Source organism: Talpa europaea (genome assembly GCF_964194135.1).
Source record: "Talpa europaea genome assembly, chromosome: 2".
Lineage (NCBI taxonomy): Eukaryota > Metazoa > Chordata > Mammalia > Eulipotyphla > Talpidae > Talpa > Talpa europaea.
Window position 1 is genome coordinate 127,804,562 of NC_140068.1, and position 8,048 is coordinate 127,812,609.

At 66.2% G+C, this 8,048-nt stretch overlaps 1 pseudogene across 1 annotated transcript; it reads left to right on the forward strand.

The window, feature by feature from the left end:
* Positions 1 to 282: 282 nt before the first annotated feature.
* On the forward strand, positions 283 to 1,214 carry LOC311188326 (olfactory receptor 11L1-like; annotated as a pseudogene). The gene has a single exon. The product of its transcript is annotated as an olfactory receptor 11L1-like (transcript).
* The last annotated feature ends 6,834 nt before the right edge of the window (positions 1,215 to 8,048 follow it).

The following is an 8,048-nucleotide window of genomic DNA, read 5'->3' on the forward strand; positions in this document are numbered from 1 at the left end:
CAGTGAGCCCCTTCTTACCTGGGGTGTTGAACCTGAAACTTCTAGATCTCAGAGAGCCTGGTGAGTGGAGCTTGCTGAGGCCCTCCCCAACTCTTGCGCCCCTTTCGCCTAATGGGTTGAAACCACAGTGGTCTAAAAGCCAGGTGGAGCTGCGCACGTTCTTCCAGAAAGCTGTCGTGGAGACGGGAGTGCTCGAAGACAGTCTCTCATGGTCCAGATAGCACCGAGGATTTTCATGCCTTGTCCGCAGTGCTTTCCAAGGTCTTTTCCCCTCCGCAGGCGATGGAGCCCCCAAATGTGTCTGCTGTCACTGAGTTTCAGCTACTGGGGTTCCAGAACCTTCTCGAGTGGCAGTCCCTGCTGTTTGCCATCTTTCTGTTCATCTACCTACGTGCTGACGGTGGTGGGGAACGTCGTCATCATTGCCGTGGCGAGCCATGACTGGCGGCTGCACACGCCCATGTACACGTTCCTCAAGCACCTGTCCTTCGTGGAGGTCTGGGACACCTCCACCGTCGTGCCGCCGCTGCTCGCCGGCCTGCTGTCCCCGTGCCGTGCCATCTCCTTCCCCGCCTGCATGGCCCAGCTCTACTTCTTTGTGTTTTTCGGGGCCACCGAGTGCTTCCTCCTGGCCACGATGGCCTATGACCGCTACCTGGCCGTCTGCAGCCCCCTGAGCTACCCCCTCCTGATGCGCCCCAGACCTGCGCCAAGCTGGTGGCCGTCTCCTGGGTGACCAGGGTGGGCACGGGGTCCTGCCCTGCCTGATGATCTTCAGGCTGGACTTCTGTGGCCCCAACCGGATCAACCACTTCTTCTGCGACCTGCCCCTCCATGCGGCTCTCCTGCTCCCGCGTCTACCTCACCGAGATGGTCGTCTTCGCCCTGTCCATCGCCGCCTGCGCGTGTGCCTCCTCCCCACCCTCGTGTCCCACGTCTTCATCGTGGCCGCCATCGTAAGCATCCCCTCCGCCTCCGGCCCGCGAAGACCTTCTCCACGGCGGCTCCCACTTGGCAGTGGTCACCACCTACTCCGGGACCACGATCTCCATGTACGTGCGCCCCAAAGCCCACCTGTCCCCTGAAATCAACAAGATCATTTCCGTCTTCTACACCCTGGTCACCCCACTGCTGAACCCATCATCTACCATTTGAGGAACAAAGACTTCCAAGAGGCCACGAGGAAAGTTATGACGAGGAGGGGCCTCGTCTGAGGCCTCAGAGCGCAGGGCAGCTTCTCGCTCAGGTGTGGCCAGTGGGTGGGGCCAGGCGCAGCCCAGTGCGGTGGGGCCCTTGGCGGGCGCTGCCCCGGCTGCCACAGGTGGGGGCTGCTTCCCCGCCCCACCCCCCAGCCCGCCGGCCGCTCGCTGGGCCCCTGCCGGCCCTGCTGTCCTCGCTCTGCCCTCCGGGGTCCCGCCATGTGGCCGCGGGCTCCGCACGTCCCGTCCCCGTGCACGGCCGGCCCTAGCTCGTGGGGCCGCGGACAGAAGCCGCCCGGGGGCCCGCGCGGGGTGTCCCGGCGTCGCCCCGGCTCGCGGCAGGCGGCCCAGGGGCGCTTCCAAACGCCAGGCTGGTCTGCAGAGACTCAGATCCCTGGTGTGCATTGAATGGAATCTTAGGAAAAGCAGTCACGGCGGGAGGAGAGGGCGGGGCGGGTGAAGGGGGCAGAGGCGAGAGATGGACGGGCGGGGGGAGGAGGGAACCGAGGGGGAGGGGGGCAGGGGGAGGGGGGCGGGGGGAGGGAGGGGGGCGGGGGGCGGGAGGGGGGCGGGGGGCGGGGGGGCGGGGGAGGGACAGGCCGCCGTGGCCCGCGTGGCCGCCCCGTGCAGCTGCCGTCCCCGCCGACTCTGGACCCGCCGTCGACGCGCCGCTGCTGACCGGCTGCCCCTGCCCCTCCCCGGGTGCCTGTCCCCGCCGGCGTGGGGGCCGGGGCGGCCTGGGGCGTCTCTGCCTCGGTGGCGTCTGTCTCCGGCCTGCAGCGGAGGCCGGCAGTGCCCGCGGCGCCCCCGCTCCCGCCCCCGCCCGGCTCCTGGCTCCGCCCGCCGCCCTCCAGCTCGCCCCGGCCCCAGCACGGGCCGTGGAGCTGCTCCCGCCTTCCCGGGCCCGCCCCCCAGGACGTCGTCGGGCCCGGGCGAGGCCTTCGGGCCGGGTGAGCGTGGACCAGGGCAGCGCGCGAGGGAGGCGGGGGACGGGCGGGCGCGGACCCGCCGCCCAGAGGCCCGGGAGGCCGAGGCCGGGCCCGCCAAGGGGCAGCGCGAGGGCGCACGGGGCGGCGGACGCCCAGGACCGGCCAGGGCCCCCGGCCGCCGCTTCCCGCCCGCCGCTCACCGCGGGCGCCGGCCAGCCACGGGGGCCGCCGCGGGCCGCTCGGCGAGAGACACCGGCGCCCGCAGCTGCGTGAGTGGTGGGGCGACACCTGCAGCAAGCGACGCCCTGAGACCCCGGGCCCCGGGGCGCCTTCGGGGGCCGCCACAGAAGAGGCGGGGCCTGCAGCCCGCGCCCCCGCCCGTGTCTGAGCGCCGCCAGCCCTGCTTATAGCCGCTCTCAGGTTGCCCCGCCCACACAGCTGATTGGACCGTTTTTCAATCCTGAGGCTGATTGGACCGTTTAGCACCAGTCAGCTGGTAGCTCACACCTGATTGGGCCAGCCCACAAGCCGGGAAGCACAGGTTGCATAAAAAGGCGCTGAGGAGCCGGTCGGCTCTGGCCCCGCTGCCCGGATGCAGGGGCCGGGCGTGGGGCGGGGCTTGGCCAGGCTCTGCGGGGAGTAGCGGGAGGGGTGACCCGCCGCGCCCGGCGATGCCCAGCGGTGGTCAGCGGCCTGCCAGGCCAGCGCTGTGGGCCTGTCCCTGACCCCCTGCCCTGGCGCCCGCTGTACGGGGAGCAGGCGGGGCTCCCTGCGGACCTAAGAGAGACCTGCGGGCTGAGGCGGGGCTTCCCCGGGTCGGGGTGGCGCTGGGGCTCGGAAATCCTCGGGGTTCCCGGGAACAGGACGCGCCCCTGAGCTAACCTGGGGCCGGGCAGGGGCCTCTCGGGCTTGACTGAGCGCGGGGCCGGGGCGGGCGGCTGCGTGGACCTGCTGGGCGGGGGGTGGGGGGCTGCGTGGGGGCTCCGGGGGCGCCATCCTGAGGCAGCCGGGACGCACGGGGCCCTGCGCGGCCGGGAGACGCGTGGGTCCCGAGGAACGGCGCGAAGGCGAAGGCGAAGGCGCCCGCGCGGGCTGCGGGTCGGGCGAGGGGCGCGGCGGGGGCTCCCGGGGTGCCCGAGTCCTCGGCGGAGGGGCGTCCCTGCGCCCGGCGCCCCCGCCGAGCCCGCACCGAGGCCTGAGGACTTGCGGACGCGGTGCCTGGGCGGGCGGACGCGCCCCTGGCTCTGCCCCATCCTCTGCAGCCGGCCTGGCCGAGCCGCGGACCTGGGATGTCCTCGGAGGCTCGGACGCGCGCCCGCCCGCCCCCGCTCTTTGGGGCACGGAGTTCTGTGACACCAGCCTCGTCGCCCGAGCCTTTCCCTCGCGAGGTCCGGCTCCGCGCTGCCGGGGCGGGGGGCGCAGCCCAGGTGGCCAGGGGCGCTGCTTCCCCCCAGGCGCGTCGACCCCGGAGCCGCCGGGAACGCCCCTCGGCCGGCGGGGCCCGCGGGGCTAGCCGGGCCTGACCCCCGGGCGGGCGGACGCGCCCCTGGCTCTGCCCTGTCCTCTGCAGCCAGCCCGGCCGAGCCGCGGGCCCGGGATGTCCTCGGAGGCTCGGACGCGCGCCCGCCCCCCCCTCGGGCTTCTCTGCGGCCCTGGAGGAGGGTCCTCGCCGGCCGGGCCGGACAGGCAGCAGATGGACCTAGGGGCCCGAGGAGCCAAACCTGCGGGGCGGGGGCGCCTCGGGAAGCACCCGCGGTTTTTGAAAAAAAGACATGTATTTATTTATTCATGCGCACAAGAGCCGGGGTGCAGCCAGCGGCGGGGCGGGGGTGGCGGTGGGGAGACTCCCCAGGACAGCGAGGGGCGGAGCGGGAGGATGGGCTGAGGCGCCGCTGCGGGGCGGCGTGGCCAGAGCATTGGCTGCCCCTGGGGTCTGCGCCTGGCTGACCCACTCGGCGCCCGCCTGAGCCTCGGCCCGCGCGCCCTCGGCGCTCCCCGCCTCGGAGCCAGACTTGGGGACTCTGGGGCGCGTCCCTTAACGCCAGCCTTGGCGCTGCTTCTCCTGATTTTCCCTGCAGCCCCCCACCCCTTGTGCGGAGGGGGCCCCGCCGCGCCCACCCTGCCTGCGTCCAGTCCTCCGGGCGCGTGACCCGCGCGGGGGGGGGGGGTTGCGCGGGGAGCGCCAGAGCCCCTCGGAGCGGGGGCCTGGGCCTGGGAACTGAAGCGGCGGGCGGAGGACACGCGTCTCAGGGGCGTCCCGTTCATCCCTCACGTTGGGTCCTCACCGGACACACCCCCTTCTGCTAGCTGGTTCCCCTCACCGCCCCCCTCCCCACCAGCTCCTGGCGGGACCGTCCCCACAGGGGACAGACAGAGGCTGCCAGGGAGCCCAGGGGCCCCTTTGGTGTCTGCAGCGCGCGCCAGCGCCTCCTCCGCGGCTCCTCACCCGGGCGCCCTGGCGGGGTGAGCAACGAGCGCGCACCCCCGCCCGCCCCATCACCCCCTCCCCAGCGCGCCCTGCTCTGGGGCTCCCCTGCGGGGCGCGGCCATAGTTTCGCAGTTGAGCGTGGCCCCACGATGGGTCTCAGTCCCCCAGGCTCCCCCCTCCGTCACGGGTGCCCCCAGGCGCCCCGAGGAGCCCAGGAAGACCCCGGGCGCGCCGCGGGCGCTGAGGAGGCGCCCAGTTCGCCTAATGAGCCCCGGGCCTCACAGGGGCGGTTTGGAAAGGGGGGGGCTCCGCGCCTTGCTTTCCCCAGCGCGCCTCCCCTGCGCTCCCTCCGCGCGGCCAGGGTAGCTGTGCCCCAGGATGGGAGAAGACCCTGGGGACCCCAGGGGCGCCCATAGACACCAGGAGGGCTCCGGGCGCGCCTGAAAGACCGACCTGCGCCGTCCCCGGCTCGAGCTGCTGTCCCGGGTCCCAGGGGGCCTCCAGCAGGGCGCGGAGTCCCCAGCCCAGACTCGGGCCAGGTGGGCGGCAGCGCCCCCCCCCAGCCCCCGGCCCCCACCCGCGCAGGGGACGGGCAAGGCCGCCTTACCGGGCGAGGGGAACGGGGCGGGGGAGCAAGCTCTGCGCGCCCGGCTGCCCGCGGGCCCCTGGGGGACGGTCCCAGGGAGCCCCCGCTGCTGCCCGGGCTCGGCTCCCGCCTTGCGGTCAGCGCCGAGCTCCCCGGCCGCGGTCACTCCGTCCCCCCAAGACCGTAGTCACCTCCCCGTCCCGGGGGATCCCTCGCGTCCACCGCGCCCCTCACTGATGGGACAGGGGTCGCTGCCCCCCCAACCCAGCGCGGGCCCTGACCCGGGGGAGCGGCGTCTACGCGGACCCGTCTCCCGCGGGGTACCCGGCCTGGCGGGTGCGGCGGCCTGAGGCTCCTCCCCTGCCTCGAGTGTGGCCCCTGGCTCCTGTGCCACAGGGAACCCAGATGGCGGGAGTGTCGGCACCCTGCTGCGCATCCTCCCTCCTCTGGGCTCCTGCCTGGCCTCGGCTCTCCGAGAGGGCGGGATGGGGGCCCAGGGGGGCCCTGGAGGGGCCGAGAGCGCGGGCGGCCCAGCGCCCAGGGATGGCCGGTCCACGCCGGCCGGGGCGCCACACCTGCTGGACGCACGGCTGGGCGGCTCTGGGGCCTGAGCCCCTGGGCGGGTGAGCAAGGTCCGGGAAGTGGGGCGCGCGCAGAGCGGCGTGGGGTGGTGGGGTGCGGGCCTTTCCTAAACCGCGGTGCAGCAGGATCAGCCCGGGTCGCTGCCCGCCGCGGAGCTGCCCCTGCCGCGGGCCAGGAAGGGCCAGGAGCCCTGGAAGCGGCTCGGCTCCAGCTCTGGGGCGGCCCTCGAAGGGCGGGGCCGGGACCCCCCCTTCCCGGCAGCGGTGGGGCCGGCGGGGCAGAGCTGGTGGGCGGGTGGCGGGCGCTGCCAGGGCAGCGGAGCCCTGTTGGGGGGAGGGGGTGGCCTGGCGCTCCAGCTAGATTTCAGCTTCAGTCTCCACAGTGACCCGCGCCCCTGCGCGCGCGAGAAAACAGGAGGCGAGTTCTGCTTCCCGCGGTCCAGCTTCTTGTGGTCAATAATTATCTTCCTTCCTTTTTAGCTTTTGATACTTTCTAGTGAATTTAAGTTCGTAATGTATTTCTTGACCTTCTATATCAACAGTTGGAATGTACGACTTCTGGCACATTGAGAATTTATAAAAATGTTATTTAATACCCACAACTGTGCTAGCAGCAAGTTAACATGATAAAAAGAAATAGTGAGATAAATCATTTAGTAACGCCAAGTAAGAAAAAAAAATCAGAAATCAATGGTTTTAATTGTGATTAAATGTTTGAATTCATACAACTCAAAGCAGTTAATGTTTTATTAACTTATATATCTAATTACGTTGTACAAGGTTGGCAAAAAATGTTGGCAGTGAAGAGTATGTGTTTAGAATGGTCTGATCCAGTTTCTTGTTCAATGCACACACTGGATTCTCATTATATTCCATAACGTTTATTGACCAGTGTAACAGCATCATGAATTAATGTTAACAGAGTCACTTATCGGCACTAAAAATAAAAAGGCCAATCACTTAAAAGAGCAGTAGGCCGTTGTCAGCCCAGAAGCTCAAAGGTCAGGATTCTGCCACCTCTTCTACCGCCCCTGGCTGGTCTCCAGATTTGCCTGGTTCCACCTGGAACTCCCCCGGGCTGGACTCAAGGTTAGCCTGACTCAGCCCCTCCCAGGTGAGTGTTTGAGAGTGACTGAATGTCTGATATCCAATTGGAACTGCATTTCATCATGAAATATTTGGTGTGAAATTTTCAAGTATGGAACATCACAGATGGGAAAGTAAAGGATGATGCAGTCAGCGGAGAGGAGCTGAGGCCAGACAGCAGCCACACCCACGGGGCACTTCACTTCCCAAATGAGATCTTCTTCAAATCCTTTGCATGTCTATGAACACACCAAATGATAGTGTTACTTTTTGCACGTAAATCCGACGGCTTTTTTCACTTCAACGAGTTCATAAAAATGCAGACACTCTGTGTGAGATTCCTGTTGATGACCTGCCCAGCCAGGGCATTGTCCTGCCATTCCCACCCGCCCACTCTAGGTGATGAAATAAATGGGGACAACACTCCTGTGAAGTGTGGTGTGAGTCATGGATGGCATCCCTAACACATTTCCAGGAATATTAGATACGAGGTAGACTACTAGCTACCGTTTTGTTTTGAGCAGATTGTTTCTCAAAAATTCCCACCCAATGATTTTTGTAATATTTTAGTAATTATACCGCACAGGGACTTAACTTTCTTATTTCTGCTGTCCACCAAGCGCTGAGTGTGTTTATGGTAAATGTGGTGACACCCATACCAGAGCTTCCAGAGGGTCTCCACCACATCACGTGTGTGGGTCCTTCTCTACAGTGGATCGCAACTGCTCAGATTCTAACTTGGACCCTAAGACCTTGTTTATGCTGTGAAGGCCTCACTCACTAAGTACAGGGGCCTCTGTCCTACCATGACCCCTGATCCCACATGTGACCGTGAGGGTCAGTGACATTAGAGGGGAAGCCGCCTTAGAGACTGGAGATGCTGCCCCAGGGACAACTAAGATGACAACAGATGAAACTGCTGCTGACAACTGCTGACAACTGAGATGAAACCCAGCCATCTTCTCTCTTGGCCGGGAGCTACAGAAATGGAGAACAGCAAAGAGTGGCTGAAAGTTCAGTTACTCCAGTATACACGGAATATCACATGGCACCTAAGAGGTAAAAAGAGCAACAACTAAAACTAAGGGTATATGAAGTTATCTTAATATGATGATGGTAAAGGGAAATGTATAATTATTGTGACAAAAATCCACAGCATTTGCTTTTATATATTCTCTTTAAAAATCTTTAAAAATGATTTCTTTCCTTATTAAACTACCATTTTACTTGCTCTCAAGT